Source organism: Numida meleagris, chromosome 19 (assembly GCF_002078875.1).
Source record: "Numida meleagris isolate 19003 breed g44 Domestic line chromosome 19, NumMel1.0, whole genome shotgun sequence".
NCBI classification, from domain to species: domain Eukaryota; kingdom Metazoa; phylum Chordata; class Aves; order Galliformes; family Numididae; genus Numida; species Numida meleagris.
The window spans coordinates 8,439,441-8,459,778 of NC_034427.1; the positions used below are offsets into that span (position 1 = coordinate 8,439,441).

Consider the following 20,338-nt stretch of genomic DNA (forward strand, 5'->3'; position numbering starts at 1 on the left):
ACACCCGTTCAATCAAACTCTTAAATATTTTAATGCATGCTTCTTGTGGAATTCTGCAGCTCTGTGCCCATGGATTCCTGCTGACTGCAAAACACACACCCAGTGTGTCTGCTTTGGTCGCTGCCTGAGGAAGGGATTTGGGAGGACAATTCCTGCTTGCGGCGAGCACCAGAGCTGCAGAAGTCATTGCTGCTCCCTGCTTCCCACCTCCCATAAACCAGGGCTAAGCCACTGCTGCTCCACTCAGCCTTGCAAGTTCCATGTTCAGTGTTAAAAGGAGGTGATCCTTCTTATGGTTTCACCTCTGTTGTCATCAGCCGAACTGTATAAGCAAAAATAGATGATTAGAAAAATTGCTGTTAAATAAGAGTTAGATAAAAAAAAAAAAAACGTACTGAAGATCTGCCGTGAATTATTCAAGCAGCTCCAAACAGGAACGGCCACAAACAGTGGGACAGGGGCTGGCCGGTCCGTGTGCCACTCATGTCCTGCAGCCACCCAGGCAGCACGTCCTCTCACTGGGGAAGCTGTGCATGCAGAATTGTGTTGTCTTGAGGAACTCCGAGGGGACTCAATTTGTTCTTCTTTCCCTTCCAGATTGCATGTATATGTTTCAAAGCCATTCTGTGCATCCTTCAGTATACAATGCCTCTGCTCAAAGCCTACACAGCTAGAAACGACGGCTGCCAAGCGCACGTTCCCTTGCAGCATAATTAAGAGCAATTCCTCATGAAGATTGCAATTCAGTTACCATGATACTGACAATTATTGAGATGCACGTGGAAAAATGCACTGCATGCTGCCTAAACTTGTGCAATTGTGCTTATACCGAGAGGGCTGCACCCACTGTGCAAGCCAACCAGCAGAATGTAGCACATCGACAGCAGCGCTTGAACCCTCCTACATTTTCTAGGACATGGCACACGAAGGACAGCAGCAACCTGCTATTTGCTTGTCTGAGGCTGTGGGGAGATCCTGTCCCCTGATTTGGTCACTGGGGGACTTTGGTGATACCTGACCCCACACAAAGCCGGAGCCCTGCAGCCTTCCTCCTGCTCCTCATCCCGCCCTGACGGCCCCCAGCCCCTCCTGCTCTGTAACTGGGTCAGCTTCTGTACTCCTGCACTGCTCTGCCCAATGCAGAGTGCTTCTGTGCAATCCTCCAGGGTAGGAATAAAGAGGAATTGATGCTACAGAGAGACAGGGAGCACGGCACAGGAGCTCAGCTCTCTCCTGCCAGGGCTGCGTGGTGAGGGGGGATTACATGGGCAAATATTTACATTATTTCTTTTTATAATATTTCAAATGAAAGTTCAGAATATTACAAGTATGCAATCTGCATGAACGAGCTATCTTCCTTGGATGCATCGTTTTCCCTAAATGCATAGCGCAAGTCAGGAATCTTCGCTTTTTGATTTATTTTTTTTACTTTCTCGTTTTTTAAAAACAAGAACAAAACCCCAACCCCAACCCCATTCTTTTGCTTTTAAAACAGTGCACATTTGCACGCAGCCACCGCTTGGGAGTGTGCCTCTGCTTTGCCCGAGGAGCACACACCCGGCTCCGTCCCCGCAGCGAGCGGCAGGAGCTGCCATATGGAGGTCACCTTGTCCAGCTCCAGAAATAGCTCTTCTTCTGAAGCCGGCGAGGGAAGGAGCTGCAGAGAGCACGGAGGAGGAGGCTGCCCTGCATCCGTGGTGCAGATTGGTGCTGGGCTGCAGCACACAGAGCCTCATCCTGCCAGAAAGAGCGATACCATCGGCCTGCAGACACCCAGCTCCATGGTTTGGAGGGGTCTGGAGACCTTCAGCATTCCAAAAAGAATCTCCAGGAGAGGTGTCCTTGGGGAGTGGGCAGCCCCAGCAAAGAGCTACAGGCATGCACCGGGCTCTGTGAGGTCAGCCCCATGTTGGGGATGGGTTTGGGTGAGGGAAGGCAGCAGCATGGAGGGGCACAGCCAGGACCTCTGCTGCTGAGTGCCAGCCCCAAGTGCCATCCCTCAGACACACAGCAACACTGCTACCCATCAGCCCCGGGCTGCAGCAGGGATTTCTCCTCCACGCACAGGAAGGGAGAGGTAGAGAGATCAAGATCAGCACCTCGTGCAGTGAGGCTTTTTGCTTCATTCAGCTTTTGAGATACCAACAGCTCCGAAAACGCTACCACAGGACTATTTGATAGCCAACGAGGGGCTCAGCCGGCTGCCAGGGAAATGATACCTTCATCTAAAAATAGGCTGTCACCTGGAATGTCACAGTGCTCACAGACCTGAAGGCACACGGTCGTGTTCCCATTGCAACACCCTGCAGAACAACATGAAAATCATGAAAACGTTGCAAAAATAACATCCCTGGGTAAATCATGGGAAACTTAAAAGAGGGGAGGATGGGGAGAGGAGAGAAAACCGCCTTCTTTCCTTTGAATTTGGAATTATTCTGGAGCACACCTGAATTCTGGCTTAGCACCAGCCCTCTCTTAGCCCTGATGCGTTCTGCAGCCCGGGGCTGTGGTCCTGCTCAGGGGGTTGCATGGGGCATCAGCGATCTGTCTGTGCTGCTCTGCTCGGTGCCGCCGGCGCTCCCTGTCCTGCCCAAATGCTCCGCTCCCATTTGGCAACACGGGAAGGGAAGAGCACTGATCCCCCCACGACATCTTTTTGCATCCCACAGGCTGCAAATCCCCGGTTTGATCTCGTTCGGCGTGGAACATCTGACACGCCTGTGATGGGGAGGCTTTAACCGCTCTTATTCCTCCTTGTGATACCCATGACTATAGGATCGGATAAAAGGGATGAACAGATGGATGGAGCGCGCGCACGCACTGCAAAGCCTTTATCTTTCGCTAGGTGTTGGTTTTAGCGATGCACGGTATTTTTAAATAGCCCCTTCTCTTTTTTCCCTTTCCCCTTCACAAGTTTTCCTCCGCGTTCCTCCCCTCGGCAGTCTCTTCCCCCCTCTCCCATACAAACACTTTGAGCTCGAGTCTTGATACCGACAAAAACACACCCACGGCGCGGCAGCCCCGAGCAGCGCTCCCTTTGTCCTTGCTCCTTAGAAGCTGCAGTCGCTGCTCAGACGAGGGAACGGGCCTCCAGCACAAGAAGTGTGTTTTTCAGAACTTAATGTCCTCTGCCACAGATGTCGTCTCTGCCAGAGGCTTATTAACACCTCAGAAGAGCAAAGCCCTGCCCACAAAGGGAAGGGAATCTAAAGAAGATACACAAACAAAGGAGGTGAATGTTAAAAGCGGCTAATGAGGGGGAAAAAACCCTCCACCTTCCCATCACGGCACTTCAGAACAAGTAGCATCGCCAAGCACTAAGAACCTGGGGATTAAAGAGACAATTTAGGAAGGCTTGATGCGGGGAATGGAAATCTCCTGGAGGACATTAAAAGAACACAGAAGATCAGCGCACATATTTGGGGAAAAGAAGAGAAACCTTAAAAAAAATATATAGATGTATGCATGCGGACAACTTTGCAAGGACTAGCCGAAAAGCTGTTTGGAAATAATCAGGCACATTTATTTCCTAGAAGGGAAATTTAAATTTAAAAGGAAATTGAAGCAGCGCTCCGGGAGGGGGACGTGCACAAAGCGGTTTCGTTATCAAAAAAAGATGTGCGTTCAAAGGGGCTTACTGGAAAAGCAAACCTGCTTGTTTACAAACCTTTTTGTTTAAAACCAATCCTCTTAGAAACACCGAGAAGTGCTGCACTAAAATACCCACATTGCCGGCTGCTCCTTTTTGCTTTCAAAGTGCTGGGTGTTGATTTTCCCCCTGTGCCACACTGGGTCCTGCCCAGCGGTGGCTTTGGTTCCCAGCACGCTGAGGACCATGGGCATCCCGTGGGGCTCCCAGCACCTTGAGCCATGGGGTGAGGTTTTCCCGCCCTTCCCCATCAAGATTTGGGTCAGAGATAGTTGGTAAAGTGGGAAAAGCTGGCAAAGAGAAGTGTCTAACGGTACATCCAAAGACAATAGAACCCAGACGCTACTCTCTCCACGGCAGTCACATGGAATCAAAGAATCATGGAATCATTAAGGTTAGAAAAGACCACTAAGATCATCTAACTCTACTATCAACCCATCCCCACCATGTCCACTAAACCATGTCCCTAATGGCCACCTTTACCCTTTCCTTGAACACCTGCAGGGATGGTGGCAGCTTGCGCCAACGCATCACTGCTCTCTCACAGAAGAAATTTTCCCTAATACCCAACCTGACCCTTCTCTGGTACAACTTAAGGCCATCACCTCTCGTCCTGTCTCTGTTACCTGGGAGCAGAGGCTGATCCCCACCTTGCTCCAGCCTCCTTGCAGGAGCTGTAGAGAGGGATGCAGGTGCTCCTGTGCTCCTTCAGAGGGAGATTTGGGGACCCAAAGAACTGAGACCTGGGAGAAAATCCTTCAAGCGAGGCTTCCAGCAGGAAAAATGGGTGAGTGAGGAGTAATTATAGGCCAGTAATAACCAAAAATAAACAGAAATGAACAACCAGCCAGGACATTCAAAAGGTCACGATGGCTGAGACCAGGCACAGCAAGGACAACAAAATCTGCCCTGGAGATCGCCGCTGCTTAAAGCAATGTTTCATACAGAAATGAAGAGCTCAGAGAGGGACATGCATAATGCTGAGGCTGGCATTTGTCCTCCATACAGCACAGATATATTGCGTGGGTTAAGGAAACTCGAGGGGCTGAAGGATTCCAGCAGCACTCGAGGCAGCACAGGCGTGCTGCAGGAGCAGAGCTGCAAGCAAAGCCCATCACATCCCCGGGATGGCTCCTCTCTTCATCCACCACGTTGTGGATCCTCATTTTTGGTACCTGGATGCTCTCCACTGCAGCCAGGCACGGAAGAGCGTATGGAGTCCCAGCTTCACCCCTGCAGGAAGTGTCTCATCTTGGACACTGGAGAAACTAAAGTTTTTTCAAGATGCGACTGATGTGATCCAAGCCCAGCTCTATAAGCAGCCTTCATGGCGTGATGGGGACTACTCACAGGGCAGAGGATGCTGTGTACGTCAGATGGTGCAGGCTTGGACAGCGGTCAAGGAGCTGCACCTTCTGAAGAGATTAACAAGCTCCATAGGTGCAGAGGAGGAACTGCTCTTCCAACACAGGAGAAGAAAAGCACATGGTATGGAGAAGTGCCCGCTGCCCCGCTCGCTGCTGAAGCTGTTAAAGAGCTGCCAGCAGGGAGAACTCACCTCTGAGAGCACTGTAGAAAGGAATATTGCTGGCCAGAGAGGCTGTAATGAATGCCACAAACCCTTGCAGGCAGCCTAACCGTGGAACATGCTCTGCAAGGCATCACCAGATCCCAGTGAGCCCCGGTGGCACTTCCAAAGCTCTCCTGCCCCAGGAGGGATGAGGGCTGCATCCCAGGTGCTGGGGAAGCACTGACATCCCCGGGCATGCGCGTGAATTGCTTCGAGGGACGACTGGAGATGGCAGCAAAAGCAATGTGGTAAGAAGGGGGAAAGCTGCTGAGACGATCAGCTGGCATGACATTCCCCAAACACTGCTGAAGCCTCACAGCTTCCATATGGCTCATCAGACACATACAATAACATGATCGCTCAGAACATTCAGTCCTATAGAAAGGAAAGAGGAAACGCAGACGCGCACAGATGATGCTGGGAATGGGACAGGAGCAAATCCAGCCAAACAAGGCCTCAGCAAAACCCTCATCTCTCTGCTATCCAGAAAACGGGGTCTTCAGGAGAGCGTACGGCGCTGCCAGCCCTGCGGGAAGCTGTGGCTGTTTCCTGGAGGCTTCCTGGTGTCCCCATGTCACCAGTCCCAGTGCTGCCCAAGCCGTGTTCTCCACTGCCAGCAGTGCTTTGGAAAGGACCAGCCTTGCAGTGAGCTCCAGAAAAACTTCTCAGTCACGGCTTGTAGCCATGAATCCTCCTTCCCCAGCCCACTGAGGCTTAAATAGATGCAGCTTCAGTTCCTGTGATTCCTTTCCAAGACTGATAAGCCAGCATCCTTCTTGCTTGGTTCTCAGTCATCTGGTCTCCAGTTTCGAGAAACTATTTCAGTTCGACAAACCTGGCTTGCCATCTTTTCCCTTCTATGAAGCTTCAGAAGGAAAAAAGATGATTCACCTTTCTTATTATTATTACTTTTCCAAGTGGGGGGCTCCTTCACACAGGGTTGCTTATTTCCAGCATCCATCGCACCGCTCCTCCTGGCACCTGCAGCTTCTTTGATCCTTTCTCTTCCACCACCGAGGGGCTTGCTTACTTTTATTTATTTCATGGGCAAAGCCTGATTCTTGCTTTTCTTGTCGAAATCCCTCAGCCAAGCTCCTTGAGGAGCAAAGCAGTCGTACAGAAAATTAATGAGAAACTCTCATTCCATCCCCGAGGATCGGATAATTCCGGTAACACTTGGAACCAGCTCTGACCCTTTTAGGGCTCTCTGGAGGAGGATGCAGCTGGCCTCGTTACGCTCCCTGATGCTACCAACAGCACCACCAGTGCCACCCCAGCACCACAGCACAGCTTTGCTCTCGTGGCTGTCCCATGGTTCCAATGCTGGCACCCAGACAGCATGAGGATCACCTGCGTGCTTATGGCCCCTGCGTAGGAAGCGTGAATTTCCAGCATTTTCCAACATTGGGAAAGCTGCTGGCTGGTTGTGGTTGCTGGGCACGGTGCTCTCCCCACATCCTGACTGCCACATCAGCAGTGCCCGAGCGTCCTCACCCCGTGCCCAGGGCTCTCCCCCTGCTCCGCTCCGCCGCGTGTCGCCCTGGGAAGTGTTTTGTGATACTTTGGGTCTCTTGTTAACAGTATTCTTCGCTTTGGGCAGTCTTTCAACTCCATGAAAGTTACACGTTGTTTTCGTTTCTTCTCAAGTACCTCAGGTCAAAGAAAGACCGGTGTCAGTGGCTTTAAAAGCCTAATAAAGTCTTTCATCCATAGACCTGCTCGCTGGCGCAAAGTCAGGGAAAACAAACTAAGTCATCGAGTGTTGTTCAAACTGTCAGATCCTTTTCAGCACGCTCTTCCTGCCAGCCTGTTCGCCTGTGTTTGGGGGCTGGGATGGGGAGACTGGGAGGGGGAGAAAGGGAAAAAGAAAAAAAAAAAAAAAAAAAAGATGGCAGAGAGCCCATGGAACGGCTGGCACCTTTCCAAACAGCCCCCCCTGGTTCCAGCCTGCACTGTGGGCACGGGCGCCTGCCGAGCTGCTCTGCCACAAAACCCCTTTCCGACAACTTTGCTCACAAGTGCCACCCCGCTCCCGGCTTGGCACCCCACGTCCCCACCGCCGCCTCCCAACGCTGGACGGCTTCCAGCGCTCCCGAGCCCATTTAACCGCTCCCTTTTGTTGAGCGGTGCTAAGCCTTGATCTGATTTTATCGACTCTGCTGTGCCAAGAGGAGGAGGATGCTGAGGGGTTCAGAGGATCCTGCAATGAGCTGAAAAGCTGCAGGAGCCCTTCAGCCTTCGGGAAGGGCTTTGCCCACTCAACAGCGGCCCCGGAGGATAGCGCGTGCCGCTCACGGGACCACACAGGATGGCTTCCACTTGCCTTTGTGCTCGCTTCTCCCTTTAAAAACTTCATTATCGGCATGTTCGGGAGCTGAAAGTCAGTGCCATGGCTGGCTGGCACTGTCCTTGATGGGTAAATAGTTCTTTGTGCTGTGCCTGTTCGGTGCTGCTGTGCCCAGGAGGAATGCAGCAGGGGTGGGGGCAGGAGCATTGCTCTGAGCACAGAGCTGATCTGCACGTGGTAAAACCAACGTGGTTACACAAACTGTATCCTTTTAAAATACGTTTCTCTTTTCCATAAAGCAGGCAAAGCCGACTGCATTTAGAGCTAATTCCTATTCCTTTGTACAGAGCAGCATTTGGATGCCCTCTTAAGGATGCTTGGTTGGAAGGCTTGCGTATCAGCATCCCTTGCTCACAGCTCCAGCCAATCTCCCAACATTGGTGACAGAAGGGTCCAGGAAGGCAACAAGGCAGCCACCCTTACAGACCTGGAACCAATCTTTACCCACCGAGATCACCAGCCATGGGGAAGGGCTGTCTGGTAGTCGCTCCATACCCATCCTCCCATTGGTCCTGTGCGGCCGAACTGGGGAAGGATGTAAGCATCCCTGTAACTGCTATTCATTTGGATGGATAAGAATGGTTTCTCATCTGTGGCAGTTTGCACCAATCAAGGCTCTGCCCTCCCATACCCAGCCTCCTGCTGGGCAGTCACGGACACATTTTTAACTTTCCTCCTCTGCTTTTCATTTCCCACCAAAATAAAAAAAGTAATGAAGCGGTCAACAGAAGGAGGAGTGTGTTCAAGACAGATCCTATCCAGAAGTCTGTACAGATACAGAGATTCGGTGATATCAAAAATAGCGCGGCCTCGAACAGTGTCACAGAAAAACAAATTACACACAGACAATATCCAAGCAACTGTCTTTGGCCCAAAGCAGTCAGATATCTTTGATGTCCTGCAGCTCCACAGAGGATAACAGGCAGTTGAGTGCGAGTGCTGAAGATCACGTTAGCCCTACTGGATTATTCAGGTCATGCTAAACAACAAATTCAGCGGATTAAAAGAGCCCTCGTTCCTGCTGTGCGGTTATAACAGTCTGCAAGTTACACTGAGGGCTGGGGATGCTATGAACGTTGCATGTCTTGTGCAGCACTTTATAGTCAGACAAGCTCAGCAAGGGGCATTTGCCTTCCTAAAAACTACCATTGACCCATTCCTGCTTAGGAACACTGAGAAACCAATGGGCTCGCCTAGCAGCTCTGTGAAAATCTCTTTGCCAAGCCATGCAGAACTCACTTTTGTGTCTGCAGTGTATCAGCATTGTATTACCATGACAAAACCAAATTACTGCCATTGAGGATAGCCTTTGCGAGCACAACAGTCCTTCTATAGTAATATACTTGTGTGCACAAATGATGGCACAATGGAGTGGATGTGTAACTGCTAGAGGATCGCTGGGGTAGCAGCACAGTGCTTCAGCTTTCCTTGTCTTACCCGAGTCACTCTGCATGCAGGTGTGAGTGCAAGGCTCCGTGGTGCAGGGCTCAGTGGTGCAAACTCCCACTCCTTCACAGGGAGCAGAGGTGGGGTCTCCTCCCTTCCCCACTGCCCATGGTGGGTAATTTGTAGGAATGAAATACAGTCAAGACTTTTACCTTTGTCTAAACAGGTAGAAATTAGCCAACAGGCTTGAAAAATACGATAGGAACTGATGGACAGACACATCTATACACTGCATGGGAGGGCACAGAGCTGCTTCCCTGAGCAAACTTGGCTGCAAATGATCAGGACGTAGACATGAGCCTATCCTTGTACAGGCAGAGAGCTCCCCTGAGTTCAGCTAGCAATGCAAGGAGAGGGATGTGGTTCAAAGCAAAGGGTTCAGCCATATATGAGGGTTCCAGAGGATGGCTCCTACTGAACCAACCTCAAGCAGCAGTTCCAGAGCAGCTCTGGCTTCCCAGCATGGCTCAGGTCCCACAGCAACCCATAAAGGCATCACACAGAGGCTGGAGCACCACCCACCCACAGCCACTGCCTTACTTACCAGTGCGTAAAGTCAGGGTACAACAACGTTTTTAAGACACGCTGCTAAGAAAGTCCCCAACAAATCTACATGTTACTTTGCATGGCACAACGGTGTTGGCATGCCAGTGTACAACAATGTGATCGGGGCTTTGTCACAAAAGTTTGCAGACGCTCCTGGGTATTTTTTCAGCTGAAAGACATCAACTGTGAGCTCCCACAAAGGGCTCTTCGGAGGTGGGAGATGGCAAAGCTGAACATCCCTCACCAGCAGATCAGTGAGCAGATGGGAAACCACAGCGAGGGGCTGCCGCGAGTTCGCTGTTTCTTTAAGTCGCTGATGGATTCACACATGATGCAAGCAGACACAGCACAGCACTTGCATCTTCCTGCATCAGTGATTCTGCAAACACAGATCTTCCCACTCTCCTCTTCCCCCTTCCAAAGCCCAGGCAGATTTTTGTCTGCAACTGGATACAATCGCGCTCTGCACACAAGCCCAGCAAAACAAAACATCCCATTTTCAGCTCAGAGAGCTGCCGTGGCAGAAATAAATATTATTTTGTTTGTTGGGGTTTTTCTTTCTCATTGCTGCCGTTTTGTTTTCCGAAATCATTGTTCTGCCGAACAGTTTAACAAAACCTATTCTTCCTGATGCAAGACTTCACAGCTAGCTGCAAAGTAGCCGGGTCCTCATTAACAAATCTGGTCCCTCCAAACCAACACCCAAACCTCAGCCTCCAGAGAACTTCCTGAATCAATGCATACAAGACAAGCACTCGGCCTCCTGCCAGCCCAGAGGGAAGGCACCAAACACAGATTGCTGAAGCACTGCTGTGGTCTGCGAGCAGTGGAAAACTCCTTTAGTTTTGGCTCTGCTTGGAGCATGGCTGAATCTGGGGCAGAGCGAGCCACTCCTTGCTCCCAAAGAGATGTTAGCATCCATTTAAAGACACCCAAGATACTGACAACTTCAGAATGAAGAAAACAATCAACTCTTACCTTGAGTTTTGTCTTGAGGGTTCTTTCTCCCAGCAGGGACCACTTTGTGGGGATTTTTGTAGCTAGGAAAAAAAACAGAAGACATGGTAAGAACAAATCAAAAGAAGAAATCACATCAGCATGTCATTTTTAAAAGCTCTGCTTGTTTTATGGATTATTTTGACTTTTCCTTAGCATTACATCTGATCAAGCTATAAATCATTATAAATTGATTCTCAGTTTCACTGGAAAACATTCATGCTCTGATCCGAAGTCACTTGTGGAGTGGTTCCTCCTCTCCTCTATCATTCACCATATTCAAAACTGACTGTGTTGCCTGTGCTGCTCTTGGACACCCCATCATACTCACCTGGGTGGTTTATTACCAAACTCAAGGCAAGACTTCCTGCTCCCCAACCAGAAAATTACAACAACTCAGGATTGACAAATGATGAATCTCCACTAGCCCAACTCCTAGGGCAATCACTCATACAAACCGATTCTTCCGAACAACTCCAACCAAATTTAAGCACACACTGAAGGAGCTGCGGAGCCCTGGCCTTCTTCCCATGCATCACACAGTCACCAACATCAGCTCAAATACATTCAAACCAAAAGAAGGCACCAAGAAGAGACACCAAGCCCATGGCCAAGGGGCAGTGTGACAACACTTAGCATATGGGGACATTCCCCATACAGAATTATGGGATTGTGCCTTCTCAGTGGCCACCAGCAGCTCTCAGAGAGTTTATCCAGATGGAAGTAGAGACTCTGTTCTGAGATTTGAAACAACAAAAAATGATCATAAAGATAAATGCGGCCCTGAGCACCAAACACTCCACATCGTTTCAGTGCCATTTGGTATCAAGGGAATATAAAGTTTGCTGCCTCCTGCGCTGCTGCACAAAGCAGCCCTAGATATTCTTATGCTTTTAGCATGACTGCAAACCATCCTCCCATTGGCCCTAAAGACCAGTCATGTGGGTACAGGGAGGGCAGGAGCACGGCACTGCTCCTCTTTTTCTTTTCCGGCCTTTGAAATAAAGCGGATCCTCCTGCATGTGCTTTTATTAAACCATGTCCCCGCACCGTGAGCTCAAAATGACACTTTTGAATAATTTAAGATAACGATAATAGAAACATTAAAAAAACTCTTGTAGAGACCAAACCCGATTCCTTTCACAGCTTCTGAATTAGTTTTTCGCTTGTAGCCACTTCTGCTCTATCTTAAGAGCTATAAAAAAGCACAAGAGAAGGGAGTATTAGGAAATTACTAATGCTTTTTTTTTTTTTTTTTTAAAGCACCTATTGCTTAATCTCCCTCGGTTCTATTCCTGGATTCCTGCACAGCTTTCATCTTCCCTCCAAGCATTCCACAGGGCACTTGGCGGCCTGCAGGCCAATGGGCATGGCTGTGCCCAGGCCTCACCCTGCAGCCACTGGGTTCTGTTGTGCTGGGGATGACTGCTTCTCTCAGCTGAGCGCATCGGCCCTTCCTCAACACCTGGAACATCCAGGAGATGGTGCAGACGATCCCACCGAGTACTGCGGCCACGTACACCACTATGGGACCACAGCTCCGAGCAACAATGAACAGGGCTGTTCAGCTTCTGGAATGGAAACTCTGCTCAGTGTGAATGATGAGTTCCTACAGCTGCTTCATGCTGGGGCTTTGGGGGATCGTGGTGTCGAGCGGCATTTCTCCTCCTTTCGGATGGGTTCGGAGATTAACCGCACAACCGGAGGGCTGCTGAATTTCACTGGGTTTTTCCCCCCCCCACCAAAAAACAAAGTGCAGAGCCCGTACCCCAAACCCCACCTCGAGTCGAGGAGGAGGAGGAGACCCCGCAGCCCCCTCCCACGGCGCGGGCACACAATGGGAGCCACGCACGCCGCCCGCCCATCCAATCTCCCGGCCATACATCCACCCCGCACGCCCCACAAAGACACATTGCCGCCGCTAAGCCTATGGATTACTGGCTCAGGCCCTTACAAAACCCCTCTGTTGCCACGGCAACGGGCCAGGGGTTGCTATGGCATCCCGGAGGCAGCCGCGGGCCAATCCCCGCAGCCCCGGTGCGGTGCGGGCGGACGGCGGCTGCTGAGGCATGCACGGGGCTGGGCGCGCGCCTGCTGAACGCGGCCAACATGGCCCCCGTGATTAGGACCAGCACGCTAATGAATATTCATTGGGCTGATTAAAGCAAAGTCAATTAACTACTTGACTGCTTGATTTTGCGCTGGATTTTACTCTTCTCTTTTAACCGTTTTGCCACTGGGGATGCTCTTGTTCTCCCCCTTCATCTCCCTCTTTCCTCCTCTGTATTTTCTTACCCTGGCAATTAGGCTTCCATTTATTTATTTATTTTTGACTTCATGCCTTTCGCTGACAGCAACCCGCCCTGTTCCAATTGCACGGCTTCCTTTACCCCACCCCTAAATCGTCTCCCTCCGTGGCCACCACATCCCACTGAAGCACTGCTGACCCAGAGGGTCACCGCTGAGTTGGTAAACCCCACGTGGAACGCGCTCCTAACCCCACAGCCCAGCAGTAATGCCCATGCCCTGCTTTGTAGTGGGATTCCCCCCCCATCAGCACAGCCTTTGTTTTTATAACAGGCGCTGCTGCGAGCCTGCCCAGGACCAGGAAATCAGTTTCATCCAGATTTGGGAGCTCAGGATTCCATCAGACGGACAGATCAGACCCAACCCAACCTAGGCTCTCGGAAACCTAGGGGGATGCTAAAATAAAACAACAATTCATTAAAATGGTCTTCCATTCCGAGAGATGTCTCTCTCCTGGTGCAGCAGTGATGTAATAAGGCTGCAAAGAGGGTTGCATATTTTATAAAGATCATTTTTCAGGATGTGCCTGCAAACGAAAGCATGTGATTAAATTAATAATAAATGAAAAATTGTTGGCCAAAAATCAGCATTTGTGAGTTCAGCCCTTACAACCTAACCAGGGAAAATACATTCGTTTCCATCATGTTCTCTGCCTTGTTTCGAAAATTCTCTCTCAGGTTCTTGTATTATGTATAGAGAACCCTTTCAGAGAAAGATGCATTTACATGATCGCTGGAATCTCCTGGAGGGGACTCATTAGTGCTTGTGAGCAATGCCCTGATAGATAGTACCATGCAAAAGCTGAGCACAATCACCCTGCGCTGGGGCTTGTATCTTTGTCAGCAGCTGAAATATAAAAATGCAGGAGCAGGCAGAGCCGGCAGCAGAGGAAGAACAGCATTGGCTCCACTGCTGGGTGTTCAGTATTCTGTGCAATTCAGCTATTGCAGGCAAACTTGTATCGCTAGTCATTGAATCACAGAACCATATACATAGAATAGTGCTGACCTCTTTTAAGAAAAAAGCCACGTCCGGAGGCTGGTAGCCCAGATAGGTGCTGTTTAAACTGGGGAGAGAAGAGGGGATTTCAACTAAAAATATTACAGCACAGAAAGGGAATGAAGTGAGACAGCAGAGCGGGCAAGTTCACATTGTGTTGAACTGCAAGGCACAAAATAAAGAACCAAATCTTGTTACATAAGCTCCGCAGACATACAGCTTTCTCTGTTCTTTGGCTAGATGGTGCACGTATTTATGTATCTTTATACTTCTGAAAGCAGATTGTGGCTTTTTCAGCACGCCACTAACATGAGGAAAGCTGGGAGCTGCAGTGTTTCCCTATGGAAGCAATGCAGCGGGAGCATCACCAGCACCCTTCCCCTAACACCATTACCCAACTTGCAATCTCCTCGCTCACAACCAAAGATTTAGCAGCAGCTCAGGCTCTGCTCATCACTCGAGTTCCCCTCGTGGTAGCAGTGCGGAGGAAGGAGGAAATCGCAGCGGCAATTCGATGTGCGCGCTCCCGGCGTGCCGAGATGCTTCACGGTTCTGCCGTCAAAACCAGAAATCTGCATAGCAACACCGAGCCCCACGGGCTCACGTGTTTACCCGAACCTGAGGAAAGCCACAACAAATAATCACCTATCCACAAATTAAAAGAAGCGGAAGGGGAACGCGTTAACTCAACAAAATATATCGTGAGTTGCAAGATAAGACGTAGATGTCTGGAAATGCCTCCACAGTTGAACTGGGGGGCAATATGCAAATGCAGAGGCATACACACAAAGAGAAGGAAAACAATTTCATTAAAAAAAATAAAATAAATGAGTTGGATTCAGATGATATCTGGGTCACAGATGAAATGGAGTCAGCAGCATTGCTGAGGTCTGCCTGCAGTGCAGGAGGAAAGGTGGTGGCAAAGGCTGCAGTGCTCCCATTCCTGGTCAGGTGAGGCCGTGGCACCAGGTGTGCAGCTCAGCATCATAAGGCAGCAGCAAATTCATATGGAGGGGCCCTGCCCAGCTCCTGCCCACAGCATGCCAGTTCTTCCTTGGGAATCTAATTCTGCTCAAAGGAAGATGATAAAAATGATTTTAATTCCAGGTAAAACGTGCATCTCTGAGCTGGGAAAAGCATTCTATCTTGGGTGGTAGGCAGAACTACACTGTTACCGTGCTGATATTGTGAATGGCTTTGAGAAAAAATACTGAAAGACAAGCATGTGTGTCCATGCATACACACAGCTAAGCGCTAATAAATAGCATCTTCCACAGTTCTGAGATACAAGGAAAATTCTGCAAACTACTTTAAAAAACCATGAAAATGCAAACCCAAAACCTACGTGTGCACAACGGAAAATACCCGCGCTCAACCCCTTGCAGAAGGGGAATGCTCAGGGTTAGCTCCCTGCATTTCCATCTGATGCTCTCAGCTTTCAGCACGTCCCTATGAATTTTTATCCCTGCACTTGGGGCGAATTGAGGTTGGTGGTGTCAATACGGAGTTTGGAGCCCCGCTTTGACGTTTTGTTTCCTTCCAAACTTCTCGTCTCCTTGCTCTTTGCAGCAAACCCCCAGCAGCTCGGGAGGAGCGCGACGCGTTTGAGGTTAAGCCGTGATGTGTCTGGGATTAAAGCAAACACGTCCACAGACCTCGCAGTGCTAACCAACCAGAGGAGTTATCTAAAGCACGATACATGTGATTGCTTGAATAATATTACAGCACGCACAGCCCCTCTGCGCGCACACACGCACGGTATTTCTAATAGGATCTTTTTTCCCCCTCTCTCTCTCTCTCCCCCGCTCTTGCAATCTGTCGCTCTCCAATCTGCCCACTCTGCTCTGTTTCCCCATCCAACGTTCCCCTCTAACACCTCCCTTCCTCAGCAGCCCCGGACAGGCTCCTTGCAGCTCCCCCTCTGCCATGGGGGACACTGTGGCGGCAGCTGAATTTCCAGGCCATGGGCACCAAAAGTAGCTAGCAGGGGGGGTAGAAAAATACATAAAAAAAAGAGAGAGGGGAGGGGGAAGAACAGAAGGAAAAGAAAAAGGAAAAAAAGGAAAAAACTCCAGTAATTTTTGCCCTATAACTAGGGCATTTTTCCCCTATAACTAGCACTTAAACATCATGGTAAGTAACAAGCTCTGCTAATAATTCAGTGCCTAAAATCAGTTTTTCGCTGCGATGGATTACGTTATTCATACTCAAATCTTGGTGATTTTTTTATCAGAAACTTTCCAAACAAGTCGGCTCTCACTATTTATGGTGGGTGAGAAGCATCAGCGGGAGGAGAATGGCTTGGCCAGAGCTCCCCAGCAGGCTAGGAGCAATGCCTGACATAAATGAGGTCTCCCGGGCCCCGGGCTGATGCTCTGCCCATTAGTCTCTGACTAAGAAACAAATGCAGAGAGGCCAGAGAACGCGTAAATTGAAGCAACGCTTCCTTGTTCCTTGTCGTCTGCAGAATAATCGCAAGATGCAGATGTACCCAGAGATGCCTGAGGGTTCGGAGGTCCCAGGGACATATTTTTGAGATCTACCATTTCCTCTAGACTGCCCGGGTGCTCCACCTGGAACAGCCCGGCAGATGAGGCGTCAGAGCAGCAACACCAGAAAGCACAGAATACTCAGTTGAAAATACAAAAAAAAAAAGAAAAAGAAAAATCAGAGCTCCTGCTACGGACTGGAGATGACCACCCCCACCCACAAACCCAACACCAACTCAGCACTGGGCTGATGGATGCCAAGGAGCCCACAGTCTGTGTCTCTGTGCCCAGGGAGGATGGGCATTAGCAGCTACAGACACTGCTCTCTTGGGCCAGGGGATGGGGTGGATCCATCTCCTTAAACTTCCACCACAGAGGGTGGATATCCCCACCAGTTCCTTGTTAAAGCACAAACCCAGGCTGGCCATTTTCACATGGCTTCAATCTATACATTGTCCTACACAGCTCAGTAGGTGAAGTGTAGTGATTGGAAAGACCTACACAATGGAAAAGGCGTTACAAAAGAGGTGGAAGGACCAGTACAATAGCAAGGTGCTACAAAGGAGAAGAAGTAGATCACTCACCCACATCAGAAGATTCTGGGTTCTCAGAGAAAAGCTTCTACCAAGGAAGGATCTCCAGAAAAAGATCCTTCCTCTGTGGCAGTCAGCCCTTAAATGAGGCCTAAGAGGGGCGGAGCCTGGCTCTGCTTCCAGTCACACAGGTGAATTGCCTTCACCTGCGCTCCCAGGGCTGACGGGGGTCTTTCCTCCAGGTGCTCAATCAGTGGTTCAGGCTGTGACTCAGCAGTTCCCATACAGTCAGGGCTGCCCATGGAGACTGAAACACGAGCAGTGCTCTGACCAGTGCAGCTCCCAGATTTATTTCAGCAGCAGCAAGAAGAATGGAAATACTTAGGAAGAAATTAAAGACGCAGAAGACCAAACCTCTTCACCTAATTTCTATTCTAATGCATGTGAGCTTCATTATTTTTTCATATGAATGATTGATAAAAAGGAGTTTGTACAAGTGAAGGCACAACATTTGGCCATGTTTGTCCTACATATTTAACAAACATTACATAAGAGAGTTTGTCATCTAAAATGGCCTGGAGTGAGCTGTACTTTATCCGCTGCAGTAAGAAAATCCTTGATGTAATGGTGTTCAGCACCTACACTCAAGTCCTCCTCTCCCACAGATTTACTTTAAAATAAATAATAAATAATAAAGCTTTTGACTTGCTATGTTTTAACTAAACCTGGTTAAACTAAGTTTAACTAAAGCTCATTGTGGTATCCGTGCTCCTCCAGCACACTCCACTTCATCAAAACACACACAGCTAGTTAGTGGCAATTGCCATCTTGCTCACAAACCTTGCTGAAATATCTCAGATCCCAAATATATTGCATATCTTCCTGTTTTCTACTTTAGTGAGAAGTTAAGCCCTCAGCAGTTCAAAGAACTGGCTTGAAAGCAAGGAGTTAGAAAATTAATGTGTTGACCTCCCAACAAAACATCTGCAACATCCACAGGACATTTCAAAGCTCTCTTCAAGAGCTGTGAAGAAGGGACTTGGTGTCTGTATGACAAAAGCTGGGGCACAGGTTTATTTGCAGGCCAGGAGATGGGACTTTCAATGAGAAGGACAACGTATCATGAGGCTCATTCCTGAAGAACACTATTTCATCAACTCAAAATTGGAAAGAAAATATTTTGGCAACAAATTTATATCCTTCAATTAATCTCCACTATGAAGTTTGAGCATTAAAACGTTTTGATGCACGCTTTTCAAATATAGCTTTGTAATTGATTGCACGTATTTACAAAAGGCCACAGGCAGCTTTCTGGACCTGCAAAATTTCTGGCAATGCAGCAATTCAGATTTCCTTGCAGTAGCTGTGCTGCTGACTGTGAGAAACCTGAGCAACCACATCACCTGGGGACATTTCATGTTCAGAACTTTGAGGATCAAGCCTACTGCAAAGACGTCTGTGCTTCTTTACCAACAGGATGGCCTCTTTGCCTTGGGCAAGTACATCTTTATAGAAGGAATCCAGGAAGAAATCAGCCATGATAAAGGCGTGAAATGTCACGGCACTTTTTAAAAGGGCTCCAAAGCAGAACCCAATGTCTGCAGACTTGTAAATGTGACTGTTGTAAGCTAGTAAAAACTATTTTCAATTATGTATACATACACAGATTCCTAGATTCAGGAGGTGTGACCAATTCATCCAGCACAAAGGTGCTGATGCGACAGTACTTGGATCTCTGAAGAGCTTCTGGCCATTTCCCTCTCTACAAGCTCTTAAAGAAATTGAACTATTGTTGCATAAGAGGGAATATCCTCTTCTAAACAAATGCTTGCAGCATGGGAAGGCAAAGTCAGAGAGAAAAAGTTTCTAGAGGGAGTGAAATCACTGGTAGGTTGTCCCATGCATCCTGGAGCTCATCTTGCTTAAAGCACCTGGAAAAGGTCAGGAAGAGCAAGGTGACAAAGTCTGTAGCTGATGAAAAGTTATTTGAAAACCAGCTCTCCTAAAAAAAATAAAATAATAACACCAGGAAACAAACACAACTCACCAGTACACAGGTGCTATGTGTGTAATCCTAAAAGATGTCACTGTATCTGCCAGCAAAGTGGTGGGCTATATGGACCCCCACGATAGCTGTTGGGTCTCCTGATGTTCTGCATGTGCAACTTGGTTGTTTCAGACCTTCTGCACCAACACAGAAGTCTATGTTACATCTGACAGCCAAGCTCTTCACTTCTAATCTGGTGAAGATGCAAGGACTGAAGGTTTTCCTGGTTGTCCTGCACATGTCATGCACTTGCACATCTCTGTTCTTGTGATCGATGCCTGCACTCCAAAATGATGACACACTGTTCAGCTGAGTCAATTTTATCTTACAAATCTATACAAGTTCTGCTCGCACCAGTCGGGCACTGGGAGCAGCCTGCCCGCAGGTGACAGAGCACAGCCCTGGGGCTGTCTGGAAGTGCCTGCCCTGGAGATCCGAGTAGAAGGCTCTGATTTTCCTAAATCAGACAAAGAATAGAATTTTTTCTTCATCAGACAAGTGATACTGGAAAGATGGGAAAGCACAGAAAGGGGAATTTTCTGAAACAAACTTGAAAGCGGTTCCTGCATGATTGGATTCAGTGGTGAGTGATGTGTCTATCCCATTCTAATACAAACACAACTGAAAATCAGGTTAGGGAAAGTCAAAAACAGCGCCCTCAACTTTAAATAAGGACTTGATCTTATTTTCAGTTGTGACCATTAGAAAAAAAAAAAATCAGAAATGAGAAGTCTTCCTGTCCTGACATGGTGTGCCAGAGGCTGTGCGCTGTGCCTATGGCATCACAGCCTGCAACGTCTGTCTGTGGGCTGTCTGCAAGGACAGCCCAGCACCAGCAGCACCCTAAAACAAAGCCAGGTGCACTTTCAGAACCAGAGCAGCAGCTCTGAGCCCAGCAGCCACCCCATGCCTTCCTCCTTGGCCATTTGACTCCAGCAGCTGCCCAAAAAGCACTTTGTGCTGCTCAGCGCTTGCAGAGCCCAAAGCCCCTCCAACAAGTGTCACTGTGAGCAAGGAGTACACCTTGAACCCAGTGCAAACTCACCACGTCCCCAGCAAAGCCACCAGCGTGCACGTCACCTCTCCAGGAGCTTGTTTGTATTCTTGGGAGAATGTTGAAAAATATCTCTGACCCCCAAACATTTACCTTTTGATTGGAGGTTTCCAATGTTGCTGTAGTGTATTAAAGCTGAGATGCTCATAAAAAAACCCTTTGTGTCAACATAGTAAATGACTCTAATTAGGCTGGTGGTGCAATGAAAATGCTTAATTCATTCTGATGAGGCAGAAGGAAGAGCTAAAATGTTTATAGACAATGGGTGAACAGGGAGATATAATGCTGAGTGCCAGCTTTAAATGCAAATTACCGCAGAAATCTTTCCCTCTCCACCATCCCATTCCTCCCCCTT

The 20,338-nt window shown here is 48.8% G+C and overlaps 1 long non-coding RNA gene across 3 annotated transcripts; it reads right to left on the bottom strand.

Moving 5' to 3' along the window:
• LOC110408418 lies at positions 10–12,941 on the bottom strand. Of its 3 annotated transcripts, none has more exons than XR_002444318.1 (3): positions 11,945–12,941; positions 10,537–10,598; positions 10–322 (listed from the first exon to the last, which is right to left on the bottom strand). It is a non-coding gene; the product is annotated as an uncharacterized LOC110408418 (long non-coding RNA). The 3 variants fall into 3 exon arrangements; XR_002444320.1 differs by lacking the exon at positions 10–322 and adding an exon at positions 1,442–2,303; XR_002444319.1 differs by lacking the exon at positions 10–322 and adding an exon at positions 4,957–7,061.